The sequence below is a fragment of the Daphnia magna genome, linkage group LG3 (assembly GCF_020631705.1).
Source record: "Daphnia magna isolate NIES linkage group LG3, ASM2063170v1.1, whole genome shotgun sequence".
Lineage (NCBI taxonomy): Eukaryota > Metazoa > Arthropoda > Branchiopoda > Diplostraca > Daphniidae > Daphnia > Daphnia magna.
In genome coordinates this window covers 10,778,222-10,792,154 of record NC_059184.1, presented here as the reverse complement: position 1 = coordinate 10,792,154, position 13,933 = coordinate 10,778,222, and the positions used below count along the sequence as shown (strand labels likewise).

The window sequence follows — 13,933 nt, the reverse complement described above, 5'->3', positions numbered from 1 at the left end:
TTGATTCCTTACAAAACAACATTTAGCACTAGTAGTACATAAGCAATTGGCCCATAAATACAAACCTAATATAAAATTTAAGTGTAGCTTATTTCTGAAATTGGTGTAATTGATCAATGCGAAATCAGTAAGAAATACAGCTGAATTTCTGAATTTAAAACTTAGAAAAGAAATGCAGGTTCAAGTAAGATATATCAATTTACATAGGGGTTGTAACTCAGAGGTAGAGTGTTCGCTTCGCATGTGAAAAGCCCGGAGTTCAATCCTCCGCAACTCCAGTTTAATCATAAAAAGTATAAATATACATTAACACAATGTAATAATTCGGAATCATAATTTACTACTTCGTATGAAAGGTATAAATTAAGACATAAGAACCAGCAATATCGACAGCAGTCTATAAAGTCTTCATTGAATTTGAATTCGGAATCAGGATTATCCATATTGATACAGTAGGTACTATTCCAGTGAATGCATGTATAATAATAAACACAATCGCTGTTAAAAAATTTCGCAAATTAAAACAATCTATCAAAAAAGTCAAGCTATGGATCAATTTAACAAGAGGAATAGAAACATTGAACTTTATTTCAACAACAGGAATTGAAACTTTAGATTTCTTAACTGAAGGTCAAACAAAAAACATTCAGTTAGTAAATGATTTAATAACACAGGGGTTGTAACTCAGTGGTAGAGTGTTTGCTTTGCATGCGAAAAGCCCGGAGTTCAATCCTCCGCAACTCCAAGTCGGTAATTTGTTATTCAAATCAGTTGCACTTGAAATTAGTAAACAGTACAAGTTAGTTTTTTTACAACCATAGAAAACCCTTTCTTCGCAGATATTTAATATTAGAAGACTATACAAATAATAAAAAAAGGTTTGAAGCAGGCTATATCCAAGTTGATTCCTTACAAAACAACATTTAGCACTAGTAGTACATAAGCAATTGGCCCATAAATACAAACCTAATATAAAATTTAAGTGTAGCTTATTTCTGAAATTGGTGTAATTGATCAATGCGAAATCAGTAAGAAATACAGCTGAATTTCTGAATTTAAAACTTAGAAAAGAAATGCAGGTTCAAGTAAGATATATCAATTTACATAGGGGTTGTAACTCAGAGGTAGAGTGTTCGCTTCGCATGTGAAAAGCCCGGAGTTCAATCCTCCGCAACTCCAGTTTAATCATAAAAAGTATAAATATACATTAACACAATGTAATAATTCGGAATCATAATTTACTACTTCGTATGAAAGGTATAAATTAAGACATAAGAACCAGCAATATCGACAGCAGTCTATAAAGTCTTCATTGAATTTGAATTCGGAATCAGGATTATCCATATTGATACAGTAGGTACTATTCCAGTGAATGCATGTATAATAATAAACACAATCGCTGTTAAAAAATTTCGCAAATTAAAACAATCTATCAAAAAAAGTCAAGCTATGGATCAATTTGACAAGAGGAATAGAAACATTGAACTTTATTTCAACAACAGGAATTGAAACTTTAGATTTCTTAACTGAAGGTTTCAAAAAAAAACATTCTATAACGTCTTCATTGAATTTGAATTCGGAATCAGGATTATCCATATTGATACAGTAGGTACTATTCCAGTGAATGCATGTATAATAATAAACACAATCGCTGTTAAAAAATTTCGCAAATTAAAAAAATCTATCAAAAAAAGTCAAGCTATGGATCAATTTAACAAGAGGAATAGAAACATTGAACTTTATTTCAACAACAGGAATTGAAACTTTAGATTTCTTAACTGAAGGTCAAACAAAAAACATTCAGTTAGTAAATGATTTAATAACACAGGGGTTGTAACTCAGTGGTAGAGTGTTTGCTTTGCATGCGAAAAGCCCGGAGTTCAATCCTCCGCAACTCCAAGTCGGTAATTTGTTATTCAAATCAGTTGCACTTGAAATTAGTAAACAGTACAAGTTAGTTTATTTTACAACCATAGAAAACCCTTTCTTCGCAGATATTTATATTAGAAGACTATACAAATAATAAAAAAAAGGTTTGAAGCAGGCTATATCCAAGTTGATTCCTTACAAAACAACATTTAGCACTAGTAGTACATAAGCAATTGGCCCATAAATACAAACCTAATATAAAATTTAAGTGTAGCTTATTTCTGAAATTGGTGTAATTGATCAATGCGAAATCAGTAAGAAATACAGCTGAATTTCTGAATTTAAAACTTAGAAAAGAAATGCAGGTTCAAGTAAGATATATCAATTTACATAGGGGTTGTAACTCAGAGGTAGAGTGTTCGCTTCGCATGTGAAAAGCCCGGAGTTCAATCCTCCGCAACTCCAGTTTAATCATAAAAAGTATAAATATACATTAACACAATGTAATAATTCGGAATCATAATTTACTACTTCGTATGAAAGGTATAAATTAAGACATAAGAACCAGCAATATCGACAGCAGTCTATAAAGTCTTCATTGAATTTGAATTCGGAATCAGGATTATCCATATTGATACAGTAGGTACTATTCCAGTGAATGCATGTATAATAATAAACACAATCGCTGTTAAAAAATTTCGCAAATTAAAACAATCTATCAAAAAAAGTCAAGCTATGGATCAATTTGACAAGAGGAATAGAAACATTGAACTTTATTTCAACAACAGGAATTAAAATTTTAATTTTTTTAATTAAAGGTCAAACAAAAACATTCTATAACGTCTTCATTGAATTGAATTGGAATCAGGATTATCCATATTGATACAGTAGGACTATTCCAGTGAATGCATGTATAATAATAAACACAATCGCTGTTAAAAAATTTCGCAAATTAAAAAAATCTATCAAAAAAGTCAAGCTATGGATCAATTTAACAAGAGGAATAGAAACATTGAACTTTATTTCAACAACAGGAATTGAAACTTTAGATTTCTTAACTGAAGGTCAAACAAAAAACATTCAGTTAGTAAATGATTTAATAACACAGGGGTTGTAACTCAGTGGTAGAGTGTTAGCTTTGCATGCGAAAAGCCCGGAGTTCAATCCTCCGCAACTCCAAGTCGGTAATTTGTTATTCAAATCAGTTGCACTTGAAATTAGTAAACAGTACAAGTTAGTTTTTTTACAACCATAGAAAACCCTTTCTTCGCAGATATTTATATTAGAAGACTATACAAATAATAAAAAAAGGTTTGAAGCAGGCTATATCCAAGTTGATTCCTTACAAAACAACATTTAGCACTAGTAGTACATAAGCAATTGGCCCATAAATACAAACCTAATATAAAATTTAAGTGTAGCTTATTTCTGAAATTGGTGTAATTGATCAATGCGAAATCAGTAAGAAATACAGCTGAATTTCTGAATTTAAAACTTAGAAAAGAAATGCAGGTTCAAGTAAGATATATCAATTTACATAGGGGTTGTAACTCAGAGGTAGAGTGTTCGCTTCGCATGTGAAAAGCCCGGAGTTCAATCCTCCGCAACTCCAGTTTAATCATAAAAAGTATAAATATACATTAACACAATGTAATAATTCGGAATCATAATTTACTACTTCGTATGAAAGGTATAAATTAAGACATAAGAACCAGCAATATCGACAGCAGTCTATAAAGTCTTCATTGAATTTGAATTCGGAATCAGGATTATCCATATTGATACAGTAGGTACTATTCCAGTGAATGCATGTATAATAATAAACACAATCGCTGTTAAAAAATTTCGCAAATTAAAACAATCTATCAAAAAAAGTCAAGCTATGGATCAATTTAACAAGAGGAATAGAAACATTGAACTTTATTTCAACAACAGGAATTGAAACTTTAGATTTCTTAACTGAAGGTCAAACAAAAAACATTCAGTTAGTAAATGATTTAATAACACAGGGGTTGTAACTCAGTGGTAGAGTGTTTGCTTTGCATGCGAAAAGCCCGGAGTTCAATCCTCCGCAACTCCAAGTCGGTAATTTGTTATTCAAATCAGTTGCACTTGAAATTAGTAAACAGTACAAGTTAGTTTTTTTACAACCATAGAAAACCCTTTCTTCGCAGATATTTATATTAGAAGACTATACAAATAATAAAAAAAGGTTTGAAGCAGGCTATATCCAAGTTGATTCCTTACAAAACAACATTTAGCACTAGTAGTACATAAGCAATTGGCCCATAAATACAAACCTAATATAAAATTTAAGTGTAGCTTATTTCTGAAATTGGTGTAATTGATCAATGCGAAATCAGTAAGAAATACAGCTGAATTTCTGAATTTAAAACTTAGAAAAGAAATGCAGGTTCAAGTAAGATATATCAATTTACATAGGGGTTGTAACTCAGAGGTAGAGTGTTCGCTTCGCATGTGAAAAGCCCGGAGTTCAATCCTCCGCAACTCCAGTTTAATCATAAAAAGTATAAATATACATTAACACAATGTAATAATTCGGAATCATAATTTACTACTTCGTATGAAAGGTATAAATTAAGACATAAGAACCAGCAATATCGACAGCAGTCTATAAAGTCTTCATTGAATTTGAATTCGGAATCAGGATTATCCATATTGATACAGTAGGTACTATTCCAGTGAATGCATGTATAATAATAAACACAATCGCTGTTAAAAAATTTCGCAAATTAAAACAATCTATCAAAAAAAGTCAAGCTATGGATCAATTTGACAAGAGAATAGAAACATTGAACTTTATTTCAACAACAAATTAAACTTTAGATTTCTTAACTGAAGGAAATCAAAACAAAAACATTCTATAACGTCTTCATTAATTTGAATTCGGAATAGGATTATCCATATTGATACAGTAGGTACTATTCCAGTGAATGCATGTATAATAATAAACACAATCGCTGTTAAAAAATTTCGCAAATTAAAAAAATCTATCAAAAAAGTCAAGCTATGGATCAATTTAACAAGAGGAATAGAAACATTGAACTTTATTTCAACAACAGGAATTGAAACTTTAGATTTCTTAACTGAAGGTCAAACAAAAAACATTCAGTTAGTAAATGATTTAATAACACAGGGGTTGTAACTCAGTGGTAGAGTGTTTGCTTTGCATGCGAAAAGCCCGGAGTTCAATCCTCCGCAACTCCAAGTCGGTAATTTGTTATTCAAATCAGTTGCACTTGAAATTAGTAAACAGTACAAGTTAGTTTTTTTACAACCATAGAAAACCCTTTCTTCGCAGATATTTATATTAGAAGACTATACAAATAATAAAAAAAGGTTTGAAGCAGGCTATATCCAAGTTGATTCCTTACAAAACAACATTTAGCACTAGTAGTACATAAGCAATTGGCCCATAAATACAAACCTAATATAAAATTTAAGTGTAGCTTATTTCTGAAATTGGTGTAATTGATCAATGCGAAATCAGTAAGAAATACAGCTGAATTTCTGAATTTAAAACTTAGAAAAGAAATGCAGGTTCAAGTAAGATATATCAATTTACATAGGGGTTGTAACTCAGAGGTAGAGTGTTCGCTTCGCATGTGAAAAGCCCGGAGTTCAATCCTCCGCAACTCCAGTTTAATCATAAAAAGTATAAATATACATTAACACAATGTAATAATTCGGAATCATAATTTACTACTTCGTATGAAAGGTATAAATTAAGACATAAGAACCAGCAATATCGACAGCAGTCTATAAAGTCTTCATTGAATTTGAATTCGGAATCAGGATTATCCATATTGATACAGTAGGTACTATTCCAGTGAATGCATGTATAATAATAAACACAATCGGCTTTTAAAAATTTCGCAAATTAAAACAATCTATCAAAAAAGTCAAGCTATGGATCAATTTGACAAGAGGAATAGAAACATTGAACTTTATTTCAACAACAGGAATTGAAACTTTAGATTTCTTAACTGAAAGGTCAAAAAAAAACATTCTATAACGTCTTCATTGAATTTGAATTCGGAATCAGGATTATCCATATTGATACAGTAGGTACTATTCCAGTGAATGCATGTATAATAATAAACACAATCGCTGTTAAAAAATTTCGCAAATTAAAAAAATCTATCAAAAAAAGTCAAGCTATGGATCAATTTAACAAGAGGAATAGAAACATTGAACTTTATTTCAACAACAGGAATTGAAACTTTAGATTTCTTAACTGAAGGTCAAACAAAAAACATTCAGTTAGTAAATGATTTAATAACACAGGGGTTGTAACTCAGTGGTAGAGTGTTTGCTTTGCATGCGAAAAGCCCGGAGTTCAATCCTCCGCAACTCCAAGTCGGTAATTTGTTATTCAAATCAGTTGCACTTGAAATTAGTAAACAGTACAAGTTAGTTTTTTTACAACCATAGAAAACCCTTTCTTCGCAGATATTTATATTAGAAGACTATACAAATAATAAAAAAAGGTTTGAAGCAGGCTATATCCAAGTTGATTCCTTACAAAACAACATTTAGCACTAGTAGTACATAAGCAATTGGCCCATAAATACAAACCTAATATAAAATTTAAGTGTAGCTTATTTCTGAAATTGGTGTAATTGATCAATGCGAAATCAGTAAGAAATACAGCTGAATTTCTGAATTTAAAACTTAGAAAAGAAATGCAGGTTCAAGTAAGATATATCAATTTACATAGGGGTTGTAACTCAGAGGTAGAGTGTTCGCTTCGCATGTGAAAAGCCCGGAGTTCAATCCTCCGCAACTCCAGTTTAATCATAAAAAGTATAAATATACATTAACACAATGTAATAATTCGGAATCATAATTTACTACTTCGTATGAAAGGTATAAATTAAGACATAAGAACCAGCAATATCGACAGCAGTCTATAAAGTCTTCATTGAATTTGAATTCGGAATCAGGATTATCCATATTGATACAGTAGGTACTATTCCAGTGAATGCATGTATAATAATAAACACAATCGCTGTTAAAAAATTTCGCAAATTAAAAAAATCTATCAAAAAAGTCAAGCTATGGATCAATTTAACAAGAGGAATAGAAACATTGAACTTTATTTCAACAACAGGAATTGAAACTTTAGATTTCTTAACTGAAGGTCAAACAAAAAACATTCAGTTAGTAAATGATTTAATAACACAGGGGTTGTAACTCAGTGGTAGAGTGTTCGCTTTGCATGCGAAAAGCCCGGAGTTCAATCCTCCGCAACTCCAAGTCGGTAATTTGTTATTCAAATCAGTTGCACTTGAAATTAGTAAACAGTACAAGTTAGTTTTTTTACAACCATAGAAAACCCTTTCTTCGCAGATATTTATATTAGAAGACTATACAAATAATAAAAAAAGGTTTGAAGCAGGCTATATCCAAGTTGATTCCTTACAAAACAACATTTAGCACTAGTAGTACATAAGCAATTGGCCCATAAATACAAACCTAATATAAAATTTAAGTGTAGCTTATTTCTGAAATTGGTGTAATTGATCAATGCGAAATCAGTAAGAAATACAGCTGAATTTCTGAATTTAAAACTTAGAAAAGAAATGCAGGTTCAAGTAAGATATATCAATTTACATAGGGGTTGTAACTCAGAGGTAGAGTGTTCGCTTCGCATGTGAAAAGCCCGGAGTTCAATCCTCCGCAACTCCAGTTTAATCATAAAAAGTATAAATATACATTAACACAATGTAATAATTCGGAATCATAATTTACTACTTCGTATGAAAGGTATAAATTAAGACATAAGAACCAGCAATATCGACAGCAGTCTATAAAGTCTTCATTGAATTTGAATTCGGAATCAGGATTATCCATATTGATACAGTAGGTACTATTCCAGTGAATGCATGTATAATAATAAACACAATCGCTGTTAAAAAATTTCGCAAATTAAAACAATCTATCAAAAAAAGTCAAGCTATGGATCAATTTGACAAGAGGAATAGAAACATTGAACTTTATTTCAACAACAAGGAATTGAAAAATTTTTATTTTTTTAACTGAAGGTCAAAAAAAAACATTCTATAACGTCTTCATTGAATTTGAATTCGGAATCAGGATTATCCATATTGATACAGTAGGTACTATTCCAGTGAATGCATGTATAATAATAAACACAATCGCTGTTAAAAAATTTCGCAAATTAAAAAAATCTATCAAAAAAGTCAAGCTATGGATCAATTTAACAAGAGGAATAGAAACATTGAACTTTATTTCAACAACAGGAATTGAAACTTTAGATTTCTTAACTGAAGGTCAAACAAAAAACATTCAGTTAGTAAATGATTTAATAACACAGGGGTTGTAACTCAGTGGTAGAGTGTTTGCTTTGCATGCGAAAAGCCCGGAGTTCAATCCTCCGCAACTCCAAGTCGGTAATTTGTTATTCAAATCAGTTGCACTTGAAATTAGTAAACAGTACAAGTTAGTTTTTTTACAACCATAGAAAACCCTTTCTTCGCAGATATTTATATTAGAAGACTATACAAATAATAAAAAAAAGGTTTGAAGCAGGCTATATCCAAGTTGATTCCTTACAAAACAACATTTAGCACTAGTAGTACATAAGCAATTGGCCCATAAATACAAACCTAATATAAAATTTAAGTGTAGCTTATTTCTGAAATTGGTGTAATTGATCAATGCGAAATCAGTAAGAAATACAGCTGAATTTCTGAATTTAAAACTTAGAAAAGAAATGCAGGTTCAAGTAAGATATATCAATTTACATAGGGGTTGTAACTCAGAGGTAGAGTGTTCGCTTCGCATGTGAAAAGCCCGGAGTTCAATCCTCCGCAACTCCAGTTTAATCATAAAAAGTATAAATATACATTAACACAATGTAATAATTCGGAATCATAATTTACTACTTCGTATGAAAGGTATAAATTAAGACATAAGAACCAGCAATATCGACAGCAGTCTATAAAGTCTTCATTGAATTTGAATTCGGAATCAGGATTATCCATATTGATACAGTAGGTACTATTCCAGTGAATGCATGTATAATAATAAACACAATCGCTGTTAAAAAATTTCGCAAATTAAAAAAATCTATCAAAAAAAGTCAAGCTATGGATCAATTTAACAAGAGGAATAGAAACATTGAACTTTATTTCAACAACAGGAATTGAAACTTTAGATTTCTTAACTGAAGGTCAAACAAAAAACATTCAGTTAGTAAATGATTTAATAACACAGGGGTTGTAACTCAGTGGTAGAGTGTTTGCTTTGCATGCGAAAAGCCCGGAGTTCAATCCTCCGCAACTCCAAGTCGGTAATTTGTTATTCAAATCAGTTGCACTTGAAATTAGTAAACAGTACAAGTTAGTTTTTTTTAACAACCATAGAAAACCCTTTCTTCGCAGATATTTATATTAGAAGACTATACAAATAATAAAAAAAGGTTTGAAGCAGGCTATATCCAAGTTGATTCCTTACAAAACAACATTTAGCACTAGTAGTACATAAGCAATTGGCCCATAAATACAAACCTAATATAAAATTTAAGTGTAGCTTATTTCTGAAATTGGTGTAATTGATCAATGCGAAATCAGTAAGAAATACAGCTGAATTTCTGAATTTAAAACTTAGAAAAGAAATGCAGGTTCAAGTAAGATATATCAATTTACATAGGGGTTGTAACTCAGAGGTAGAGTGTTCGCTTCGCATGTGAAAAGCCCGGAGTTCAATCCTCCGCAACTCCAGTTTAATCATAAAAAGTATAAATATACATTAACACAATGTAATAATTCGGAATCATAATTTACTACTTCGTATGAAAGGTATAAATTAAGACATAAGAACCAGCAATATCGACAGCAGTCTATAAAGTCTTCATTGAATTTGAATTCGGAATCAGGATTATCCATATTGATACAGTAGGTACTATTCCAGTGAATGCATATAATTAAAAAAACTCTCCTGAATTTGAATTCGGATCAGGTATCCATATTGATACAGAGACTATTCCAGTGAATGCATGTATAATAATAAACACAATCGCTGTTAAAAAATTTCGCAAATTAAAAAAATCTATCAAAAAAGTCAAGCTATGGATCAATTTAACAAGAGGAATAGAAACATTGAACTTTATTTCAACAACAGGAATTGAAACTTTAGATTTCTTAACTGAAGGTCAAACAAAAAACATTCAGTTAGTAAATGATTTAATAACACAGGGGTTGTAACTCAGTGGTAGAGTGTTTGCTTTGCATGCGAAAAGCCCGGAGTTCAATCCTCCGCAACTCCAAGTCGGTAATTTGTTATTCAAATCAGTTGCACTTGAAATTAGTAAACAGTACAAGTTAGTTTTTTTTACAACCATAGAAAACCCTTTCTTCGCAGATATTTATATTAGAAGACTATACAAATAATAAAAAAAAGGTTTGAAGCAGGCTATATCCAAGTTGATTCCTTACAAAACAACATTTAGCACTAGTAGTACATAAGCAATTGGCCCATAAATACAAACCTAATATAAAATTTAAGTGTAGCTTATTTCTGAAATTGGTGTAATTGATCAATGCGAAATCAGTAAGAAATACAGCTGAATTTCTGAATTTAAAACTTAGAAAAGAAATGCAGGTTCAAGTAAGATATATCAATTTACATAGGGGTTGTAACTCAGAGGTAGAGTGTTCGCTTCGCATGTGAAAAGCCCGGAGTTCAATCCTCCGCAACTCCAGTTTAATCATAAAAAGTATAAATATACATTAACACAATGTAATAATTCGGAATCATAATTTACTACTTCGTATGAAAGGTATAAATTAAGACATATAAGAACCAGCAATATCGACAGCAGTCTATAAAGTCTTCATTGAATTTGAATTCGGAATCAGGATTATCCATATTGATACAGTAGGTACTATTCCAGTGAATGCATGTATAATAATAAACACAATCAAGAATAGTTACCTGCATATCAACTATGAATAATCCCTGTTCAGGTAGTGTGACTAGACTGCTGTCGATATTGCTGGTTCTTATGTGTTAATGTATACCTTTCATACGAGAAGTATTGAAACCATGTTCCCGAGTATGTATTTTTATGATTAAGCTGGAGTTGCGGAGGAGATAGACCCTTCCGGGCTTTTCACATGCGAAGCAGGAACGCTACCTCTGATTACAACCCCAATATAACATTGATATATCTTACCTTGAACCTGGATTTCTTTCTGAGATTTTAAATTCAGAAATTCAGCTGTATTTCTTGCGATTTCGCATTGATCAAGTACACCAATTTCAGGAAATAAGCTACATAAATGTACATATTGGGACAGCTGTTATGGGCCAATTACTTTTGAATGATGCTGCCCTACTAATTAAGTGCTAAATGTGGTTTGTAAAGGAGGCCCTCAACTTGAATACAAGCCTGCTTCAAACCTTTTTATTATTTTAATATGAGTCTTCAATATAAATATCTGCGAAAGAAAGAAGGTTTTCTATGGTAGTTACAAACAAACTGCTGACTATTTGCTAATTTCAAGTGCAACTGGTTTGAATGACAATTACCGACGGAGGAGACGGAGGAGTTGAACTCGGGCTTTCGCATGCAAAAGCGAAGCACGCCGGGGATTACAACACAATGTTGTATTATTAAATCATTTACTAACTGAATGTTTTTTGTTTGACGCTCAGTTAAGAAATCACAAAGTTTCAATTCTGTTGTTAGAAATAAAGTTCGTGTTTCTATTTCATAACTGTTAGAACCGATCATAAACGACTTTTGATAGTTTTAATTTGCGAAATTTTACAACAGCGATTGTATTTGGCTCAACCTCATGCATTCACTGGAGATAATTACTACTGTGTATGAATTCCTAGTTTAAAATTAAGTAATGAAGACATAGAAACTGCTGTTTTTCCCCGACTGCCCTCTGGATGCTATGTCTTTAATTTATACCTTCATACAATGTAAAGTATGTTCAGGTAACCACATTGTGTTAATGTATATTTGCTGCACATGATTAAACTGGGATGCGGAAGATGAACTCGGGGCTTTTTTCATGCGAAAAATACCTCTGATTACAACCTATGTAAGGTGATATATCTTACTTGAGCCTGCATTCTTTAAGTTACTATTGAAATTCAGCTGTATTTCTTACTGATTTCATGATAATCAGTACATATTTCGAAATGAAAAATTTTATTGGAATTTGCTGTTATGGGCCAGTATATGTAGCTTTTTACTGAAGTAACTTTTTTTCAAATGTTATTTTGTGAGAGATGCTAGCCTGCTTCAAACGCCCCTTTTTTTATTATTTGTATAATTTCTAATATAAATATTCTGCGAAAAGGACCTTCTATGAGTTGTAAAAAACTTAACTAATATATTTACAAATTTCAAGATGCAGCTTGTTGGTGGCAAATTACCATTGAAAAGTGCGGAAGTCTGAACTTTCGGGCTTTCGCATGCGAAGCAACTTATCCTACCGCTGAGAGTTACAACCCACTGTGTTGTTAAATCGTTTACTAACTGAATGTTTTGTTGACACTAAATTGAAATCTGGTTTCAATTCTAGGCTATTGAAATAAAAGTTGTGTTTCTATTCGCAGTGATCATAAGCTAACTTTCGATAAATTTTAATTTGCGAGTACACAACGGCGATTATTATGTACATGCCTATGTGGCGGCTAATGGATCCTGATTCGAGTGGAAATTGTAGAACTTGCATTTGCTGTCGATGTTAACGAGTTCTTATGTGTAATTTATACCTTTCATCTGAGTAATAAATTATGATTCCAGGTAACCACATTGATGTCTGTATTTATACTGTTATGATCAAACTTCTGAGTTGCAGATCAGGCTTTCGAACTTTCACATGCCGAAGCCCAGGCTGCTCTACCTCCTGAGTTACCTGGCCTATGCTGGTGATATATCTTTATACCATTTCTTTCACAAGTTTTAAATTCAGAAATTCAACTGTATTTCTTACTGATTTCGCATTGATCAATTACACCAATTTCGAAATGAAAGCTACATAAATTTATTGGAGACTGTTATAGACCAAATTGCTTATGTACTACTAGTGTAAATGTGGATATATCCAAACTTATTATTTGTATAGTCTTCCAATATAAATATCTGCGAAAAGTTTTCTATGATTGTAAAAAACAACTATATTACTAATTTCAAGTACCTTTGAACTGAGCAACAAATACCATTTAAATTGCAGAAATTGAATACAGGCTTTTCACATGCAAAAACTTGTAAATCATTTACTAACTGAATATTTTATTTGACTTTTCGGACCAAGAAAATCTAAGTTTCAATTCTGACTGTTGAAATAAAGTATTCAATGTTCTATTCCTCTTGTTAGAATGATCCATGGCTGACTTTGTGTTGCGAAATTTGGCAGCATTGTGTTTATTGTCACTCGTGCATTCACTGAATATTACCTACTGTATCAATATGAATGATCTAAATTCAGAATTCGAACTTTATGAACGCTGTCGTTTATTATTTGATTTCTTATGTCTTAATTTATACCTTTCATACAGTAATAAATTGCGATTCCGAACAATTACCCATTGTGATGTATATTTATACTTTTTTTTATGATTAAACTCGAGTTGCGAGATGAACTCCGGAGAAAGCAGAAACACTCTATCCCTGATTACAACCCTATGTAAGTGATATATCTGCTTGAACCTGCATTCTTTTCTAAATTTCAAATTCAGAAATTCAGCTGTATTGCGATTTCGCATTGATCAATTACGCAATTCGAAATAAACTGCACTTAGAATTTTATGTTAGGTTTGTTAGTTTATAGACAGTACTATGCTACTAGTGTAAATATTGTTTTTTTTTTGAGAATCAGCAGATTATAGCCCACGCTTCAAACCCTTTTTTATTATTTGTATGGTCTTCCTAATATAGTATCTGCGAAAAGAGGATTTTCCAATGGTGGTAAAAAAAGCAAATTTTGCGTGCTGTTTACTGTTTCAAGTGCCTTTGATTTGAACAAATTACCGACGGAAGTTGCGGAGGATTGAG

General features: G+C 31.6%; 21 non-coding genes across 21 annotated transcripts; all 21 read left to right on the top strand.

The window, feature by feature from the left end:
- Positions 1-206: 206 nt before the first annotated feature.
- On the top strand, positions 207-278 carry Trnaa-cgc. Its single transcript has one exon. It is a non-coding gene; the product is annotated as a tRNA-Ala (tRNA).
- Positions 279-673: 395 nt separating this feature from the next.
- Trnaa-ugc lies at positions 674-745 on the top strand. The gene has a single exon. It is a non-coding gene; the product is annotated as a tRNA-Ala (tRNA).
- A 362-nt stretch (positions 746-1,107) lies between these two features.
- Positions 1,108-1,179, top strand: Trnaa-cgc. Its single transcript has one exon. It is a non-coding gene; the product is annotated as a tRNA-Ala (tRNA).
- Positions 1,180-1,827: 648 nt separating this feature from the next.
- Trnaa-ugc lies at positions 1,828-1,899 on the top strand. Its single transcript has one exon. It is a non-coding gene; the product is annotated as a tRNA-Ala (tRNA).
- Positions 1,900-2,262: 363 nt separating this feature from the next.
- Positions 2,263-2,334, top strand: Trnaa-cgc. Its single transcript has one exon. It is a non-coding gene; the product is annotated as a tRNA-Ala (tRNA).
- A 642-nt stretch (positions 2,335-2,976) lies between these two features.
- Trnaa-ugc lies at positions 2,977-3,048 on the top strand. The gene has a single exon. It is a non-coding gene; the product is annotated as a tRNA-Ala (tRNA).
- Positions 3,049-3,409: 361 nt separating this feature from the next.
- On the top strand, positions 3,410-3,481 carry Trnaa-cgc. Its single transcript has one exon. It is a non-coding gene; the product is annotated as a tRNA-Ala (tRNA).
- Positions 3,482-3,877: 396 nt separating this feature from the next.
- Trnaa-ugc lies at positions 3,878-3,949 on the top strand. The gene has a single exon. It is a non-coding gene; the product is annotated as a tRNA-Ala (tRNA).
- Positions 3,950-4,310: 361 nt separating this feature from the next.
- Trnaa-cgc lies at positions 4,311-4,382 on the top strand. Its single transcript has one exon. It is a non-coding gene; the product is annotated as a tRNA-Ala (tRNA).
- A 643-nt stretch (positions 4,383-5,025) lies between these two features.
- Trnaa-ugc lies at positions 5,026-5,097 on the top strand. The gene has a single exon. It is a non-coding gene; the product is annotated as a tRNA-Ala (tRNA).
- A 361-nt stretch (positions 5,098-5,458) lies between these two features.
- Positions 5,459-5,530, top strand: Trnaa-cgc. The gene has a single exon. It is a non-coding gene; the product is annotated as a tRNA-Ala (tRNA).
- A 646-nt stretch (positions 5,531-6,176) lies between these two features.
- Trnaa-ugc lies at positions 6,177-6,248 on the top strand. The gene has a single exon. It is a non-coding gene; the product is annotated as a tRNA-Ala (tRNA).
- A 361-nt stretch (positions 6,249-6,609) lies between these two features.
- Trnaa-cgc lies at positions 6,610-6,681 on the top strand. Its single transcript has one exon. It is a non-coding gene; the product is annotated as a tRNA-Ala (tRNA).
- Positions 6,682-7,076: 395 nt separating this feature from the next.
- Positions 7,077-7,148, top strand: Trnaa-ugc. Its single transcript has one exon. It is a non-coding gene; the product is annotated as a tRNA-Ala (tRNA).
- Positions 7,149-7,509: 361 nt separating this feature from the next.
- On the top strand, positions 7,510-7,581 carry Trnaa-cgc. Its single transcript has one exon. It is a non-coding gene; the product is annotated as a tRNA-Ala (tRNA).
- A 648-nt stretch (positions 7,582-8,229) lies between these two features.
- Trnaa-ugc lies at positions 8,230-8,301 on the top strand. The gene has a single exon. It is a non-coding gene; the product is annotated as a tRNA-Ala (tRNA).
- A 362-nt stretch (positions 8,302-8,663) lies between these two features.
- Positions 8,664-8,735, top strand: Trnaa-cgc. The gene has a single exon. It is a non-coding gene; the product is annotated as a tRNA-Ala (tRNA).
- A 396-nt stretch (positions 8,736-9,131) lies between these two features.
- On the top strand, positions 9,132-9,203 carry Trnaa-ugc. Its single transcript has one exon. It is a non-coding gene; the product is annotated as a tRNA-Ala (tRNA).
- A 363-nt stretch (positions 9,204-9,566) lies between these two features.
- Positions 9,567-9,638, top strand: Trnaa-cgc. Its single transcript has one exon. It is a non-coding gene; the product is annotated as a tRNA-Ala (tRNA).
- Positions 9,639-10,111: 473 nt separating this feature from the next.
- Trnaa-ugc lies at positions 10,112-10,183 on the top strand. The gene has a single exon. It is a non-coding gene; the product is annotated as a tRNA-Ala (tRNA).
- A 363-nt stretch (positions 10,184-10,546) lies between these two features.
- Positions 10,547-10,618, top strand: Trnaa-cgc. The gene has a single exon. It is a non-coding gene; the product is annotated as a tRNA-Ala (tRNA).
- The last annotated feature ends 3,315 nt before the right edge of the window (positions 10,619-13,933 follow it).